This window comes from Rhinoderma darwinii, unplaced genomic scaffold (assembly GCF_050947455.1).
Source record: "Rhinoderma darwinii isolate aRhiDar2 unplaced genomic scaffold, aRhiDar2.hap1 Scaffold_89, whole genome shotgun sequence".
In the NCBI taxonomy this organism is placed as follows: domain Eukaryota; kingdom Metazoa; phylum Chordata; class Amphibia; order Anura; family Rhinodermatidae; genus Rhinoderma; species Rhinoderma darwinii.
The window spans coordinates 244,494-263,459 of NW_027464461.1; the positions used below are offsets into that span (position 1 = coordinate 244,494).

At 47.5% G+C, this 18,966-nt stretch overlaps 1 long non-coding RNA gene across 1 annotated transcript; it reads left to right on the forward strand.

Moving 5' to 3' along the window:
• Positions 1 to 221: 221 nt before the first annotated feature.
• Positions 222 to 13,239, forward strand: LOC142732155 (uncharacterized). Its single transcript, XR_012879371.1, has 3 exons — positions 222 to 1,091; positions 1,231 to 1,433; positions 13,097 to 13,239. It is a non-coding gene; the product is annotated as an uncharacterized LOC142732155 (long non-coding RNA).
• Positions 13,240 to 18,966: the final 5,727 nt, after the last annotated feature.

Sequence of the window (18,966 nt, forward strand, 5' to 3'; positions counted from 1 at the left end):
GGAAAAACGCCTCTGCATCCCATTGAAATCAATAAGATTAGTTTTCGGAAGTTTTTTGGTGCGGTTTTCGATGCGTTTTCCACTTAAAAAAACGCTCCAAAAAAACTCTGTGTGAACTAGGCCTAATATTTCTCCATATATTACATGTGGCTTTTGCAGCATATTTGGCTGTGCATCCTTTGCATTACAATCTACTGCATTTTGTTACTGCTGCAAGTTTATGCAGTTTTCTAGAACCCTATTCACATTCATACTTTATGTGTCAATTTGACCATGGAAATCTGCAATAAATATGTAACATGTGAACATAGACTTAGGAGCTACACGTGATGTTTCAGGCTACATTTACACACTGCAACCAGGTTACATCACACTTGTCTTCTCTCCCAGATTGTCCTGGAGACTTCCAAACTAGGGAAGATCTTACATGATGTAGCTGCATAAAGGAAGGCACTCTGCTGGGACTATTTGTGAGGGGGAACTCTGCTTGTAGTGGTTATTGGGGGCAGTCTGCTGGGACTATTTGTGAGGGGGAACTCTGCTTGTAGTGGTTATTGGGGGCAGTCTGCTGGCACTAATTATTGGAGGCACTTTGCTGGCAATATGGTTTATTGAGGGGTCTCCGCTGGTAGTGTTGTTTATGAGGGGGCAGTATACTGGCACTGTTTAAGGGACAATACTCTGCTGGCACTGTATGGGGGCACTCTGCTTAGTCTAATGATGGGGTCGCTCGCTGATAACTGAGGCTTCTTAGCTGTCCTTATCGGTGGGGTTTACATAGGAAAGAAATTCTCAAACCACATCTCAAATCTCCCTGTAGTTGATTCTAAAAACAGACAAGTACGGCTCAGAAAAACGGCTGCAAACAAATAACCATTGATGTGAATGGAAATGAACAAAATCTTTTTTGCTTTCTGCGATTATTATTTACATGTTTTATAAGACATGTTGCATCTCGTGTTATACACAGCAGGAGGCAACAGCACACGTCTTATCACACAGGAAGAGGAAATACATCAGAAAGGGAAACGGGAAGAGGAAGAGCAGCCATGTCATACAGGAAATACAGGGAAGTGACATCATCACAGGAGGTAACATATATCCTGTGTGCGGGGACCCCAGAAATATGATGAGACTGACGTATCAGGGCTCATACATAGTAATGTTATGTTAATGTTATGTTATTATATATCATTACGTGTGTGTTTAGGCTGTGCTTATATATGTTAGTAGGTCGGACCAGAAGGATCGCGTGTTCTGTATACAAGCTCCAGATAAGAAGAACATGGATCAGCACAACAACACCAGCGCTCCTGGGACTGCGCTCCAACCACACAGCATTTCATCCGGAGGATCGACTGTTCCGTAGTCCAAAACGTCGCTTCTCGGGTTCTATTCCTACAATGGAGGAAAAAGTCAATTACATATTTTCAGTAATTATTGTTACAATTAGAGATGAGCGAACTTATGAAAAGTTCGGTTCGGCAAGTTCGCCGAATTTCGTGCAAAAGTTCGATTCGGACCGAACTAGTTCTGACCGAACCTGTAATACAAGAAAGCCCCTAAAAATCGTGTATAACACTGTTTTAAAGCCCTAGAAGCCCTGTATAACACTCTTAGGTCACCCATGAGTGTATCCAAGTACTTTTGAGCTGTCTTTAATGCAAAGTTGGTGTCAAAGTTACGCCAACATGTATGGCTCTAGGAAAACGGATGGGACACGGAGATAACTAACAGAAACCACTGCACTTGTGCATGTTGTATGCTTAATGCATTGTTAAAAAAGGTACAAAAATTTACCATTTTAGGCGGCTGATGCCTGCCAGGGTTCATACATATAAGGTGGTAAAAGAAGAAGCAATGGCTTTTGACAAGCCCTCCAAAAATTGACCCTTTTTATTGGCAGATGCCTGCCGGGGTTCATCCATACATGGATGTAAAAGCAACAAGCAATGGCTTTTCACAAGCCCTCCAAAAATTGACCCTTTTTATTGGCAGATGCCTGCCGAGGTTCTTCCATACATGGATGTAAAAGCAACAAGCAATGGCTTTTCACAAGCCCTCCAAAAATTGACCCTTTTTATTGGCAGATGCCTGCCGGGGTTCTTCCATACATTGATGTAAAAGCAACAAGCAATGGCTTTTGACAAGCCCTCCAAAAATTGACCCTTTTTATTGGCAGATGCCTGCCGGGGTTCTTCCATACATGGATGTAAAAGCATTAAAGCAACAAGCAATGGCTTTTCACAAGCCCTCCAAAAATTGACCCTTTTTATTGGCAGATGCCTGCCGGGGTTCTTCCATACATGGATGTAATAGCATTAAAGCAACAAGCAATGGCTTTTCACAAGCCCTCCAAAAATTGACCCTTTTTATTGGCAGATGCCTGCCGGGGTTCTTCCATACATGGATGTAAAAGCATTAAAGCAACAAGCAATGGCTTTTCACAAGCCCTCCAAAAATTGACCCTTTTTATTGGCAGATGCCTGCCGGGGTTCTTCCATACATGGATGTAAAAGCATTAAAGCAACAAGCAATGGCTTTTCACAAGCCCTCCAAAAATTGACCCTTTTTATTGGCAGATGCCTGCCGGGGTTCTTCCATACATTGATGTAAAAGCATTAAAGCAACAAGCAATGGCTTTTCACAAGCCCTCCAAAAATTGACCCTTTTTATTGGCAGATGCCTGCCGGGGTTCTTCCATACATGGATGTAAAAGCATTAAAGCAACAAGCAATGGCTTTTCACAAGCCCTCCAAAAATTGACCCTTTTTATTGGCAGATGCCTGCCGGGGTTCTTCCATACATGGATGTAAAAGCAACAAGCAATGGCTTTTCACAAGCCCTCCAAAAATTGACCCTTTTTATTGGCAAGGGTGAGTAGTAGCAGCACATTAAAAGACACTGGACGACAGTCACAGGACAAAGCCCTGTGGTGGGGCAGGCCTGCTTGTAGCAGACGGGCGGCAGTGGAGGTTTATTGGTGGTAGTAGTCGAGGTAGCCAACACAGACAGCAAGGGTGCAAGCAGTAGTAGCAGTAGTAGCAGCACATTAAAAAAAGAGACTGGACAGTCAGAGGAGGACAAAGCCCTGTGGTGGGGCAGGCCTCAGGCCTGCTTGTAGCAGACGGGCGGCAGTGGAGGTGTATTGGTGGTAGTAGTCGAGGTAGCCAACACAGACAGCAAGGGTGCAAGCAGTAGTAGCAGTAGTAGCAGCACATTAAAAAAAGAGACTGGACAGTCAGAGGAGGGCAAAGCCCTGTGGTGGGGCAGGCCTCAGGCCTGCTTGTAGCAGACGGCAGTGGAGGTGTATTGGTGGTAGTAGAGGTAGACTAGCCAACACAGACAGCAAGGGTGGTAGGACTGGTAGTAGCAGCAGCACATTAAAAAAAGAGACTGGACGACAGTCACAGGACATAGCCCTGTGGTGGGGTAGGCCTGCTTGTAGCAGACGGGCGGCAGTGTAGGTGTATTGGTGGTATTAGAGGTAGCCAACACAGACAGCAAGGGTGCAAGCAGTAGTAGCAGTAGTAGCAGCACATTAAAAAAAAGAGAGACTGGACAGTCACAGGAGGACAAAGCCCTGTGGTGGGGCAGGCCTCAGGCCTGCTTGTAGCAGACGGGCGGCAGTGGAGGTGTATTGGTGGTAGTAGTCGAGGTAGCCAACACAGACAGCAAGGGTGCAAGCAGTAGTAGCAGTAGTAGCAGCACATTAAAAAAAGAGACTGGACAGTCAGAGGAGGGCAAAGCCCTGTGGTGGGGCAGGCCTCAGGCCTGCTTGTAGCAGACGGGCGGCAGTGGAGGTGTATTGGTGGTAGTAGTCGAGGTAGCCAACACAGACAGCAAGGGTGCAAGCAGTAGTAGCAGTAGTAGCAGCACATTAAAAAAAGAGACTGGACAGTCAGAGGAGGGCAAAGCCCTGTGGTGGGGCAGGCCTCAGGCCTGCTTGTAGCAGACGGGCGGCAGTGGAGGTGTATTGGTGGTAGTAGTCGAGGTAGCCAACACAGACAGCAAGGGTGCAAGCAGTAGTAGCAGTAGTAGCAGCACATTAAAAAAAGAGACTGGACAGTCAGAGGAGGACAAAGCCCTGTGGTGGGGCAGGCCTCAGGCCTGCTTGTAGCAGACGGGCGGCAGTGGAGGTGTATTGGTGGTAGTAGTCGAGGTAGCCAACACAGACAGCAAGGGTGCAAGCAGTAGTAGCAGTAGTAGCAGCACATTAAAAAAAGAGACTGGACAGTCAGAGGAGGGCAAAGCCCTGTGGTGGGGCAGGCCTCAGGCCTGCTTGTAGCAGACGGCAGTGGAGGTGTATTGGTGGTAGTAGAGGTAGACTAGCCAACACAGACAGCAAGGGTGGTAGGACTGGTAGTAGCAGCAGCACATTAAAAAAAGAGACTGGACGACAGTCACAGGACATAGCCCTGTGGTGGGGTAGGCCTGCTTGTAGCAGACGGGCGGCAGTGTAGGTGTATTGGTGGTATTAGAGGTAGCCAACACAGACAGCAAGGGTGCAAGCAGTAGTAGCAGTAGTAGCAGCACATTAAAAAAAAGAGAGACTGGACAGTCACAGGAGGACAAAGCCCTGTGGTGGGGCAGGCCTCAGGCCTGCTTGTAGCAGACGGGCGGCAGTGGAGGTGTATTGGTGGTAGTAGTCGAGGTAGCCAACACAGACAGCAAGGGTGCAAGCAGTAGTAGCAGTAGTAGCAGCACATTAAAAAAAGAGACTGGACAGTCAGAGGAGGGCAAAGCCCTGTGGTGGGGCAGGCCTCAGGCCTGCTTGTAGCAGACGGGCGGCAGTGGAGGTGTATTGGTGGTAGTAGTCGAGGTAGCCAACACAGACAGCAAGGGTGCAAGCAGTAGTAGCAGTAGTAGCAGCACATTAAAAAAAGAGACTGGACAGTCAGAGGAGGACAAAGCCCTGTGGTGGGGCAGGCCTCAGGCCTGCTTGTAGCAGACGGGCGGCAGTGGAGGTGTATTGGTGGTAGTAGAGGTAGACTAGCCAACACAGACAGCAAGGGTGGTAGGACTGGTAGTAGCAGCAGCACATTAAAAAAAGAGACTGGACGACAGTCACAGGACATAGCCCTGTGGTGGGGTAGGCCTGCTTGTAGCAGACGGGCGGCAGTGTAGGTGTATTGGTGGTATTAGAGGTAGCCAACACAGACAGCAAGGGTGCAAGCAGTAGTAGCAGTAGTAGCAGCACATTAAAAAAAAGAGAGACTGGACAGTCACAGGAGGACAAAGCCCTGTGGTGGGGCAGGCCTCAGGCCTGCTTGTAGCAGATGGCAGTGTAGGTGTATTGGTGGTAGTAGAGGTACTAGCCAACACAGACAGCAAGGGTGCAAGCAGTAGTAGCAGTAGTAGCAGCACATTAAAAAAAGAGACTGGAGAGTCACAGGACAAAGCCCTCTGGTGGGGCAGGCCTGCTTGTAGCAGACGGCACTGGGGTGGATTGGTGGTAGAAGTAGTAGCAGCTGCAGCACCAACAGCGGCACATTAAAAAAAGAGTGGACAGGACAGAATCCCATAGTAGCAGGCGGCAGTAGCAGGCGGCAGCAGCAGCAGCAATGTAAGATCTAATCAGTGGCATCAGGCACAGGGGTTTTAAAATCCTCACCGATCCACGCTTGATTCATTTTCAGAAACGTGAGATTTTCCAAGCTGTTGGCGGACAATCTTGTTCGCTTAGGGGTGACGAAGCCCCCTGCTGCGCTGAATACCCTCTCTGACGCTACACTGGAGGGTGGACAAGACAGTACACCCATGGCAAACTGGGCCAGTTCTTGCCAATGATCCAATCTGCTGACCCAGAAGTCCATGGGGTCTGGGATCAGCATTTCTGACGGAGAAAGGGCACAGTCCAAGTACGAGTGAACCTGGTTGTTTAGGTGCTGCACCTGGAGATGGTGAACATCCCTTTGGTGACTAGTGCTACGATGTGTGTCAGGTCGGGGTATTGGATGTAAAAATGTTGTCATCATATTTTCCAAACTGAATTGGCTGCTGCTGCTGCTGCTGCTGCCGCTGCTGCCACGGCTGCCGCCTATTGCAGAGGTAGCTCTGCCAGAGGCGGTGGAACGATGAGACAGTGGGGAGCGGAGAGTGGCCCCCCGGTCAGACATGCTTGCAGCGGGTGTCTGCCGTTTGAAAGCCATGACAAGCTGGCTGCATAGCTTCTCTCTATAATAAGCCAATTTTGCCTCCCTCTCGGAAGGCGCAAAAAACTCCCCCATTCTGGCTTTATACCGAGGGTCTAAAAGTGTGGCTATCCAGTAGTCATCTCTTTGCTTCATGCTAACAATACGACAGTCAGCGCGCAAGTAACGAAGCATACAGCTCGCCATCCTGGCCAGCGTTTCAGAGGGCCCGGTTGGTTCCATCTCCGCCCCATACTGCCATGGTTGTCCATCATCAAGGTCGTCGTCAGACTCGTCATCACCACCATCACTGTCATGTTGTGCGGCTGCCTCGTCCCCTATCCCTTCCTGTGATTCCATCTCCAAATCCAGCTCCTCTTCAGGTCCTGTTTCCTCATCCTCCTCCTCCTCCTCAACATCCATAGCCAGATGTGATCCTTCCTCCATCCTTTGCTGAATCATCGCTGTGAGCGTTTGCTCCATAATGAATATCAGCGGCATAACATCGTTCATTCCGCTAGCGTCACGGCTCACAAATCGTGTGGCCTCTTCAAAGGGCCTCAAAACGCGACATGCGTCTCTAACCAGCTGCCAGTGCCTGAGCTCGAAATTACACTGGCTCCAAACGCTGCCCGTCTGCTGCATCAGGAAATCATTCACGGCTTTCCGCTGTTCGTACAGACGGTCCAACATGTGCAGGGTGGAATTCCATCGTGTTGGAACGTCGCAAATCAGGCTGTGTTCTGGGAGATTGTTTTGACGCTGCAAGTCCAGGAGGGCGTGCTTAAATGCATACGAACGTCTAAAGCGAACGCAAACCCTCCTGGACATGGCCAGCACACCCTTCAAACCAACATATGACTTTAAGAAGCGTGTTATGACCAGATTGATCACATGTGCCATGCAAGGAGCGTGTGTCAGGTGACCTAGACGCAGTGCAGCCACAACGTTCTTGCCGTTATCAGAGACAACATTGCCCAGTGTGAGTTTCAGAGGAGACAGCCAGCGTGCGATTTCCTCCTTGATGCACAGCAGCAGCTCCTGCCCTGTGTGGCTTTTCTCGCCCAGGCTCAGCAGGTGTAAGACAGCGTTGTGGCGCTTCACCTTGCACCTATGAAAAGAGGAGGGAGGAGGAGTGGAAGATACGCTGTGTCCTGTCGGGGACGGGAAGACCTCCAAGGAGGAAGGCAAGGAGGAGGAGGAGGAGTAGGAGGAGAAGGATGGTAGGCGCCTGGTGTCCGGAGTTGAACTAGAAACATACAAGCGTGGAGGTGGTAATGCCTGGCATTGCTGCGGTGGTGCATCGGACTGCAAAATATTGACCCAGTGGGCCGTGAAAGACATGTACTGTCCCTGCCCATAGTTGCTGCTCCACGTGTCGACGGTGGCATGTACCCTGCTGCACACGGATAATTGCAAGGACTTGGACACCTTTTCCTCCACATGCTTGTGCAAGGCAGGGACAGCTGTTTTGGAGAAGTAATGTCGGCTAGGTATTCGCCACCTAGGCTGAGCGCACGCCATCAATTGCTTGAAGCCGGCGGAGTCGACCAGGTGGTATGGCAGCGACTGCACCACCAACAACTTTGCCAGGTGTGAATTAAGCCGCACGACAAGTGGATGACTGGGTATATATTGTTGCTTATTGGACAACGATTCCGTAATGGATAACTGACGGGACATAGGAGGAGCACTAGATGACAGTGATGATGATGATGACAACGACATGGTGGATAAGGCCTGGCTACTACTTAGATGACAGGGACTCGGAGCAGCAGCAGCAGCGGAAGAGGGGTCTTCATTAGATGTACATGATGGTGGGGCATGTTGATTGTCCCACATGGCCTTGTGATGCCGTTCCATGTGTTTACGTAGAGCAGTAGTTCCTACATTGCTGCCCTGCCCACGCCTTACTTTCTGCTTGCAGATACGGCACTGTGCCATGTTTTCCTCCTCTGGGAAGGTACAGAAAAATTGCCACACGGCAGAGTACCGTAAAGAGGTAGTACCACGTCCACCACCACCACCACCACCACAACCACCCGAGCTTGCCCCTTGTCTGGCAGGCTTTTTTCGGGAACCTACACCAGCATCTGTGTCGCCGTCACCGGCTCCTGAGCTGACCCTACCGCTGCAACGTTTTGCAGATTGACTTCTGCCCCTACCTCGGCTTGGCTGTTTATCACATCCAGTGCCGCCACTACTACCCTCCTCCTCTGACGCCGTCATCACCTCGTCACCTGGTTCCCACGTCCTGTCTAAAACAACATCATCATCATAGCCTTCCTCATCATCCCCGCCACTTCTGTCACTGTGTTGTGAATGTGATGTGACATCATGGCGGGCTCCATGCCCCCCCTCATTACTGCGTCTGCCACCACGGCTACCACCACCAACACCCCCACTACCGCAGCTATGCGTCTCGGTCACCGCTTCCACCTCCACCACCGCCGCAACACACTCCGTTGGCTGACTCGCGGAAAACAAATCATCATCATCACTATGTTGTTCAGTATCTTCCTTCGCACCCGAGGAGATGTCTCTTAGGACTCTCAGGAAAGATGGCTTCCCGCTAGGAAGGGGGAGCGAAGACATAGATGATGGAATGGAAACGCTAGAAATACCTATATTACTACTGTCACCGTGCCAAGGAACTGTAGAGGATCTGGAATCCAACGAAACCTGGCTTGAAGCCAGATCGTCAGAGTCTTCCTGCTGAGATGACCGCGAGCCAGCCAACCAGTCCACAATGGCCGTATTGTCTAAAGTAACCCGCCCACCGGAGGAGATGGACAAGTCTGGCTTGCTGATACTACTACTAGCAGGCACATGGCAGCTGCTACTAGTGGAACTGGGCACATGTCTTGTGCCACAAATGCTGCTACTGGGTCTGGCACCAACAGATCCAACATTTGGACTGGAAGAGGAGACGGCATGGGTGTTTCTTCCTCTACCCCGTCCTTTCACAACCTTTTTTTTCCCAGACATTTCAGAGCCCCTTTTAAAAGCGTATTCACACACGGACACTGGCTTGGCAAATGGCAATGAATGAGAATTTCAATCAGCCTCGCTGCAGTGCACTCAGGGAATGCTGGGCCTTGTAGTACTACTACTACCACTACTACAAAGGCTGCCTGTATTGCAAGTTGGATGCAATGGGGATGAGCCCCTTCTAAAAGCGTATTCACACACGGACACTGGCTTGGCAAATGGCAATGAATGAGAATTTCAATCAGCCTCGCTGCAGTGCACTCAGGGAATGCTGGGCCTTGTAGTACTACTAGGCTGCCTGTATGGCAAGTTGGATTGTTATTCCAGGGATGAGCCCCTTTTAAAAGCGTATTCACACACGGACACTGGCTTGGCAAATGGCAATGAATGAGAATTTCAATCAGCCTCGCTGCAGTGCACTCAGGGAATGCTGGGCCTTGTAGTACTACTACTACCACTACTACAAAGGCTGCCTGTATTGCAAGTTGGATGCAATGGGGATGAGCCCCTTCTAAAAGCGTATTCACACACGGACACTGGCTTGGCAAATGGCAATGAATGAGAATTTCAATCAGCCTCGCTGCAGTGCACTCAGGGAATGCTGGGCCTTGTAGTACTACTACCACTACTACAAAGGCTGCCTGTATTGCAAGTTGGATGCAATGGGGATGAGCCCCTTCTAAAAGCGTATTCACACACGGACACTGGCTTGGCAAATGGCAATGAATGAGAATTTCAATCAGCCTCGCTGCAGTGCACTCAGGGAATGCTGGGCCTTGTAGTACTACTAGGCTGCCTGTATGGCAAGTTGGATTGTTATTCCAGGGATGAGCCCCTTTTAAAAGCGTATTCACACACGGACACTGGCTTGGCAAATGGCAATGAATGAGAATTTCAATCAGCCTCGCTGCAGTGCACTCAGGGAATGCTGGGCCTTGTAGTACTACTAGGCTGCCTGTATGGCAAGTTGGATTGTTATTCCAGGGATGAGCCCCTTTTAAAAGCGTATTCACACACGGACACTGGCTTGGCAAATGGCAATGAATGAGAATTTCAATCAGCCTCGCTGCAGTGCACTCAGGGAATGCTGGGCCTTGTAGTACTACTACTACCACTACTACAAAGGCTGCCTGTATTGCAAGTTGGATGCAATGGGGATGAGCCCCTTCTAAAAGCGTATTCACACACGGACACTGGCTTGGCAAATGGCAATGAATGAGAATTTCAATCAGCCTCGCTGCAGTGCACTCAGGGAATGCTGGGCGTTGTAGTACTTCTAGGCTGCCTGTATGGCAAGTTGGATTGTTATCCTGTTAATAACGGCCAGGGATGAGCCCCTTTTAAAAGCGTATTCACACACGGACACTGGCTTGGCAAATGGCAATGAATGAGAATTTCAATCAGCCTCGCTGCAGTGCACTCAGGGAATGCTGGGCCTTGTAGTACTACTACTACCACTACTACAAAGGCTGCCTGTATTGCAAGTTGGATGCAATGGGGATGAGCCCCTTCTAAAAGCGTATTCACACACGGACACTGGCTTGGCAAATGGCAATGAATGAGAATTTCAATCAGCCTCGCTGCAGTGCACTCAGGGAATGCTGGGCCTTGTAGTACTACTAGGCTGCCTGTATGGCAAGTTGGATTGTTATTCCAGGGATGAGCCCCTTTTAAAAGCGTATTCACACACGGACACTGGCTTGGCAAATGGCAATGAATGAGAATTTCAATCAGCCTCGCTGCAGTGCACTCAGGGAATGCTGGGCGTTGTAGTACTTCTAGGCTGCCTGTATGGCAAGTTGGATTGTTATTCCAGGGATGAGCCCCTTTTAAAAGCGTATTCACACACGGACACTGGCTTGGCAAATGGCAATGAATGAGAATTTCAATCAGCCTCGCTGCAGTGCACTCAGGGAATGCTGGGCGTTGTAGTACTTCTAGGCTGCCTGTATGGCAAGTTGGATTGTTATCCTGTTAATAACGGCCAGGGATGAGCCCCTTTTAAAAGCGTATTCACACACGGACACTGGCTTGGCAAATGGCAATGAATGAGAATTTCAATCAGCCTCGCTGCAGTGCACTCAGGGAATGCTGGGCCTTGTAGTACTACTACTACCACTACTACAAAGGCTGCCTGTATTGCAAGTTGGATGCAATGGGGATGAGCCCCTTCTAAAAGCGTATTCACACACGGACACTGGCTTGGCAAATGGCAATGAATGAGAATTTCAATCAGCCTCGCTGCAGTGCACTCAGGGAATGCTGGGCGTTGTAGTACTTCTAGGCTGCCTGTATGGCAAGTTGGATTGTTATTCCAGGGATGAGCCCCTTTTAAAAGCGTATTCACACACGGACACTGGCTTGGCAAATGGCAATGAATGAGAATTTCAATCAGCCTCGCTGCAGTGCACTCAGGGAATGCTGGGCCTTATAGTACTACTAGGCTGCCTGTATTGCAAGTTGGATGCAACGGGGATGAGCCCCTTATAAAAGCGTATTCACACACTGGCTGAGTAGTGAGTAGTGGATGAGCCCCTTCGATTTCTGAATTCCTGCCTTTTAGATTCCTAAAGCTTTCCCTTACTGCACAGAGATGCTATTCCTACAGCTCCTGTCTGTAAAATGGCCGCTGAGCTCCGTGCATAGACTTTTATTGCAGGCTTGAGCCCGCCCCTATGCTGCCTCCCGATAGGCTGGGAGAGCCGTTTGCAAGGCATTATGGGGTAGCCTGATGTCAGGTGATCTTCTGTAATCCTCCATTTTAGATGTAACATGTGGCAGGCGCCAAAATGTAGCCGGGTTCGGTCAAAACGGGTTCGGCCGAACCCGGTAAAGTTCGGATTCGCTGCGAACCGAACTTTTCCTGAAGTTCGGACCGAAACCGGGTTCGGTTGTCCCGGTTCGCTCATCTCTAGTTACAATATCTCCATTAAGGAAATCTCATGTATGGAATATTTTTTTGTATCACCTTAACTTCTGGTTACACCTGAAATGCCCTATAAGGGTATTTAGATATCATAGAGGGGGGTATCACGCTGGAGACCCTCTCTATGACCCAAATGGAAGCTCTGCGCCACATCTGTCCAGAGGCTGTGTGTGGTATTGCAGCTTTTCTGTATTGAAATGTATAGGGCTAAGCTGTCCACACACCGCACATCACCTGTGGACAGGTGTGGCTCTGTTTTTGGAAGACAGCAGCTCTATTTTTCTAATTATGTACAACCCCTTTAATGAAATAATCTCTTTAGAGGGTTTTCTCCATCTCAGACGTTTATGTGATATCCACCTGTGCGCATGCACGCAGCTCTCTCCGTTCTGTACTATGGGAGTTACGCAAATAGTTCAACAGCGCTCAGCTGTTTCCGAAACTTCCATAGAACAGAATAGAGAGAGGGACGTGCGAGGCCTTTCCCAAGTCATTCTCCACCTGGAATCAGCAGCCATTAGACGGGACAGGGATGTGGGAACAAAGCAGGACAGGGTCAGGGAGAGACCTCCGTTTTCCACATAGGTGTGAGTCCCAGAGAAATAGTAAGATGGGAGTACCCCTTTAAATAAAACTTCTTGGTGATGATCCATTTTCTTAAGGTGTTTAATTAAACTATGGACAGTGGGGTCGAAGAACCCGCACCCAAAATATCTATACTGGAGTGACATGCCTGTTACTAACGCTGTATACAAGCTCCCCCCGTATAACAGACAGGGCCCTCACTGAGACTTTGTAGGGGCTCCTAGAGACAAATATATATTGATGTACAGACATTTTCCCCTCCGTTATTGTGCAGCAAGACCTCCCCACATATAACAGGCAGGACCCTCACTGACCCCCTGGACAGACACATAGGCCTGAATATATTTATATCTTTATATTTTCCATTATTCACCTGCAGGAAATGTTATTTTTAGAAATGGGGAGAAATACTTGGAATTGTGTTTTTTTAGTTTCTGATGTTATTTTTGTTACTTCTCAGGTATAAGGAGAAAAGTATCCGGCACATACAAGATGAGACGTGGATGAAGATGTGCGGAGGACTGTACCCCCCCGGGAAAGAGCGGGCTGTCACTGGTATTACCATGGGGCAGATTTACTAAGGCCTCATGCACACGACCATAGTGAGGTGCATTGACCCTGACTTGCGGCTCGTACGTCCGCGGAGTGTCACCCACGGCCACCCTCAAATCGCGGGCCATACATATGACCGCGTGCATTATTTTCTATGAGCCTGTACCGCAAAACACGACCGTAATAAGACATGTCCGTTGTTTTTGCGGTCCAGGTTCCTGGGCAATGCATGGACCGTGGAAACCAAGGTCGTATGCATGGGCCCATTGAAATGAATGGGGTCGCAATTCACCTGCAGATTTGCGGGTGAATTGCGGCCGCAAAAATAAGTTAGTGTGCATGGGGCCTAAAACTATCTGAGTTTTACACAGTGTAAACTGATACAAGGAAGTCAGAAATTGCGCCAAATTTATCACAGTGGTGCACGATGTATGATAGATTTTACTAGACATGTTAGACACTTTTCGCTTCCTTATACCACCTCTTGGTTGGCTTAGTTTAAGACACGCCCCTTTATTCTAGGCCACGCCCCTTGTCAAGCACGCCGCAAAATGTGTCTAAAACAATTAATAAATATGGCACACAACATGTACGCCATAATTCTGCCTCAATTTGAATAGTAAATCTGCCCTACTATAAATGTAATATAAATTTGGGGTTAGTATTCAGGGCATATTCCCTATTTAAAGAATTGATAAGAGTCGGGAATCCTTCAGCTTAGTCCATTCTCTCTACTATCAGTCAGTACAGGGAGTAGTAGTACATATAAAACATTACATTGTCACCATGTCAGCTTTATTCTGCCTGCACTGACAGCACAAAGTCTTCATGGTGACTGCAGGACTGGAAGTCAAGGACCACCTCTATGATGTCCGCGGGACCTAATAGGGATATGGCGCTTTTTCCATTTATTTGTTGTTGTACTGTAATGAGAATAATATTTACATGCAGTATTTATTGCTAGGGGTATTTTTTTTTCTGAAAATTCTATAAAGAGCAAGTGGTGTAGGATTGGTTCAGACTGGTGACATCAAGACACAAATGTGACCTCAAGAATTCGTCAATGAGCTTATAATCCCGATGCCAATTCTGGCTGCAAGTAATATATAAAGGGGCACACCTACCTCAAGTACTGGCACAGTATAAGGTCATCAGGGTGACTGCAGGACTGGAATTAACGCTCTTTTATGAAAAGTGTGTTTTGCAATGTTCAGCACATGGCAGCTTTGTGTATATAGTAGTATATAGACCCTACTGCACTGATTCTTCATACTATACCCTAATAGAGCATAGTTGACAATATTTGGAATTTCTTTCTAGGGACACTTCGGTTTCAGATGGATTGAGACAGGACTTGACAGGGCCTACCTTTGACAGAACGTGGTTCATTGGGCATGGCTTGTCATGGGGCAGGGTTAGTGAGAATACGCTTTGTGTACCAGATATTCCCTGTATTCTGTCCTCACTATAAAAACATTGCAGTAAGGACAGTATAGAGGGAGGGTATCGCCTGCAGAAGTGATCTAAGTAAGTATGGCACGTGACAACTGTGGCCAGTGATTGACTAGTTCGATCATGTGCCGATACGGGACATCACTGGTCCAGCCTATGTAAACAGGCCGGCAGGGGATTGTGAACCGCCGGCACTGGAGCCGCAGAGAATTAGAAGGTGGGTATTTGCTAAATGGTGCAATTTTCAGTTTGAATTACAATTTTTATAAAGCCTGGAAAACCCCTTTAATACCAAACCCTAAAATGTATTCAGACCCCCGGACAAATCCCCTTTATGTACTTCCCGCTCCTTCAGCAGCTCTGGGTCCCATTCGACTCCGGACCCCACCTCTGCTGGCTGAGCCAGGAGCTGTTAGTGATATTGGCCTTTACATATTGGAGTAATCCAATAGGTAACAGCCAATTTTTTAAATAAAATCATGCGATGTAGTTTGGGTGGGCACTGCGCCTTTGATTGCATGACAAATTTTTCTTGGAGTTCCCCTTCAAAAATAGATAAGCGGCGGGTAACACAAATACTTCACACGTGGACAGTAAAGTAAAACCCATTTTATTTTGACTGTATTTCTGGACCGGACTGGTCCGGGACTAAACTTGACTGGTCCCTTCGTCAGGTTAAGATCAGATAAAGGGACAAGTCGTGCCAGAAACGCGTATTTAAATAAAATTCTACCATCGCTTGGCGCCCTATCTGTCCCCGTTTTGAAACCTTTGTGTTAACCGCATCTTAGTTGAGCAGATTTACTTGTGAATTTTGTATCTTAGTTGAACATAGAACGCACTATCTACCTACCTGGCAGACAAAGGGTCTTGGTGTGGGTCACGGGGAATATCTTCAAGAGAGCAACTCTTCACTAGGACATTTTATTTATTCTTGTTTCAGAAGGGAATGTACCGTACAACATCAGCAGGAGGAAGCCCTGGTGTCGAGAACGTCAGCCATGGAAAGGGATGTGCCAGATCAAGGTCTGAAAGCTAAAGAGGCAGCAGATATGAACCACTAATGTCCATCTAAGAATGCCGGAACGTCATCCGTCCACACCTCCTCCTTCCCATCCCCCACTGTCCAGAAGGGGTTTTTAAGATCCATCCAATTAAAAGACAACTGTCCAGAAGTCTTTGAAAATGAAGCCTTGTCCATGATTCGCAGGGCTGCGGTGAAGTACAATGGTTTTGGGTGTTTAATGGCAAGTCTCTTCAGATGCCCGGCAATGGACTTCCTCCCCTCGTCCTGTTTGGTAGGGTCTCTGCACTCCCTTTCCTGTAGAACAGCTGCCTCTACAGATTCCCAAGGCCATCCATATTTTTTTCCTGTCTGGCTGATAGCAACACATGTCAATAAAAACATACCTCAATGTATTTATTGTATTTCTAATAAAAATGGATAGACAAATACATAAAAATAATTTGTTTTAATTCCAAAGAACTTTCATAAAATCTATATTATACCTGTGTAATCAATTGTGGACATGGTCACTGATTCATTGAAGTCCAGCAAAGAAATCCCCGAGCCTGAGACATACTGTACTCCGTGTCAGAAGAACAAGAAGCTACAAAAAGAGAGACAACTGCATCCAGTCGATGTTCTTATCAACAAAGAGGTTTAAAAGGTGAGAAGACTAATTGACATTTTTTTTCAAGGTATTACTCTAGGGAGCGCTCCTGTTATCATCTTTTTCTCACACTGTATTATCCTAAGGTACTGTATACATTTCACTCATTAATGCCGACCTAGCCAAGTGAGCACACAACAAACTAAGCCTGCGCACCCAAATAGAGTACCAACCATCTACACATCATTCCAATAAAGGAGTTTTGCCTTTGCACAGCGCTCCAAGGGGAGCACAATACAACTTCAATACTGCAAATACCTAACCTGAACGTCACATCTGCACCTTCCTCTTCTCTTTTGAAGATGTTAGTGTACAGAGTAGTAGGGGAATTGACCAGACATGATGTGCTGCCTCGTGGACTGTCCTATATTTCCAGAGCGAAGGAAAGATAGGTGGTCTGGCCAGTTGTAGACTTCATCCCTAACATCTGACACAGACCAAAATAAGTATTCGGCACTCAAAGCCAAAGTTTTAAGAAATCTCAAGTGCGCCAACTACAGCGGTCAGCCGCCATTCGGAACGAAGCGCCAACTACTGGATGTACCAGCAACCAGAACGGCACAGTGCCTGATGAAGGTCATGTAATGACCGAAGCGTCGCACTAAGCCTCTGGCATCTACAACCACTTGAAAAAAATCAAGATTTCTTCTTTAAACTTCAGCTTTGTGTGCCAAATACTTATTTTGACTACGATTGGGTTGGGACCCTATTCGTGCACCTACATCGTCCAGTGCGTTCTGAACCACTACTTATCTGGCACAGACCATCCTGGAGCTGAATGTCTCTGAGGCTGCTCTTTCAAAGTTGCTAATGTAGCTCATCTGGGCTCCATAGACCCAACCTTTATATATGACTCCTAGAGAAATGGGTTAGTGAAAGAAAAAGGTAAAATTCAGATCCTGGAGGCCATTGAGTATGTCAACCTTTGGACCTTGATTGGCATCTACGCCATATTTTCAGAGTAATCCATCAGATGTCTCAAGAAGAACATTTTATGAGGAAAGGACAATGTTGATGAGATTGCAGGTCCTCCTGTTTCTAACTCACATAATTATTACCCAGCATCCAGGTAAATAGTGCATACAAAGTCCAGAAAAATAACCAGGCGACTGTCCAGATAAACATTGGATACAGCGCCCAGAAATGGTGCATTGTGCCCCGATAAATATTTCCTTAAAAGGAATGTCCGAGAAATTAAACTAGTTGCATGGAATGTTTTGAAATGAAAAAAACAGCCATTACTCACCTGTTAAATCCCCTGCACCCATGATCTGGTGGTCAACCCTACGTGGATCGACACCCGCTACAAAATTCTCACCCAAAAATTAAGATATGGAATAGGTTACCCCTTTCTATGGCAGATCGAATAGCCGTAATTAAAATGATAGTATTACCCCAGTTGTTGTATCCATTGATTAACAGTCCCATATGGATAGGAGAAAAGACGTTTAAATGCATAGAAAGCTTAACCCCTTCCCGACATTTGTCGTAAGTATACGACATGGAAAGCCAGTGCTTCCCGCAAAATGTCATATACTTACGCCAAATAATTGGCACCGGCTCAGAAGTCGGTGCCATCATCGCCGGATCTCAGCTGTATCTGACAGCTGACATCCGGCTGTAATGGCGGGGACCAAAATTAGCTTCGATCCCCGCCATTAACCCCTTCAATGCAGCGTTCAAACGTGATCGCTACATTTAACCTGTTTGCAGCTCATTGGAACCACAGCAATGAAATTGCCGGGGTTCCGGTGGCTGCAATAGCAACCGGAGGCCTAATACTGGCCTCCCAGTCTGCCTAGCACGGAAGCCGGTCAAGATCCGTACAGCGGCGGAGCCTGATCGGCTTCCGTAGCCGCCGGCAAGATGGCGCCGACTCAGGAGCTGATCCAGCGTCATCAGCGGTGGAGGTCAGCTGTATATTACAGCTGACCTCCACATGAAATGGTAGGATCCGATCCCTGCCATTAACCCCTTTGATGCAGCAATCGAAAGCGATTGCTGCATCTTAGCGGTTGCTAGCAGATCGCCAGCCCTGACAGGCAATCAGGACTTGCGACTGCTGCTATGGCAACAGGAGACACAATGACCTCCTGCTCTGCCATTACAGAAGCTGATTAGGCCCCGCCGGGAGGCGAAGCCTAATCGGCTTGCTGTCAGTGAATAACTGACAGATCTAATACATTTCACTACGTAGGTAGTGCAATGTATTAGAAAAAAAACTAAAGCTGACAGTTGGACCGTCAAGTCCCCTAGTGGGACTTGAGAAAAAGTGTAAAAAAAAGTATAAAAAAAGTGTCAAAAAAAAGTGAAAAAAATAAAAGTTTGAAAACGATAAAAGTTTTAAGTAATAAAATAAAACACAATCGCCCTTTTTCACTTATCAAGTCCTTTATTATTGAAAAATAATAATAAACCATACGTATTTGGTATCGCCGGGACTGTAACGACCTGAGGTATCAAAATATAATATTATTTATTGCACACGGTGAACAACGTAAAAAAAAAACGTACCAGAGTTTCTGTTTTTTGGTCACTTTGACCTACATATATTGGAATAAAAAGTGATCAAAAGTCGCACGTATCCAAAAATGGTACCTATAAAAACTATAGCTCGTCTCGCAAAATACAAGCCCTCATACAGCTCCGTCGA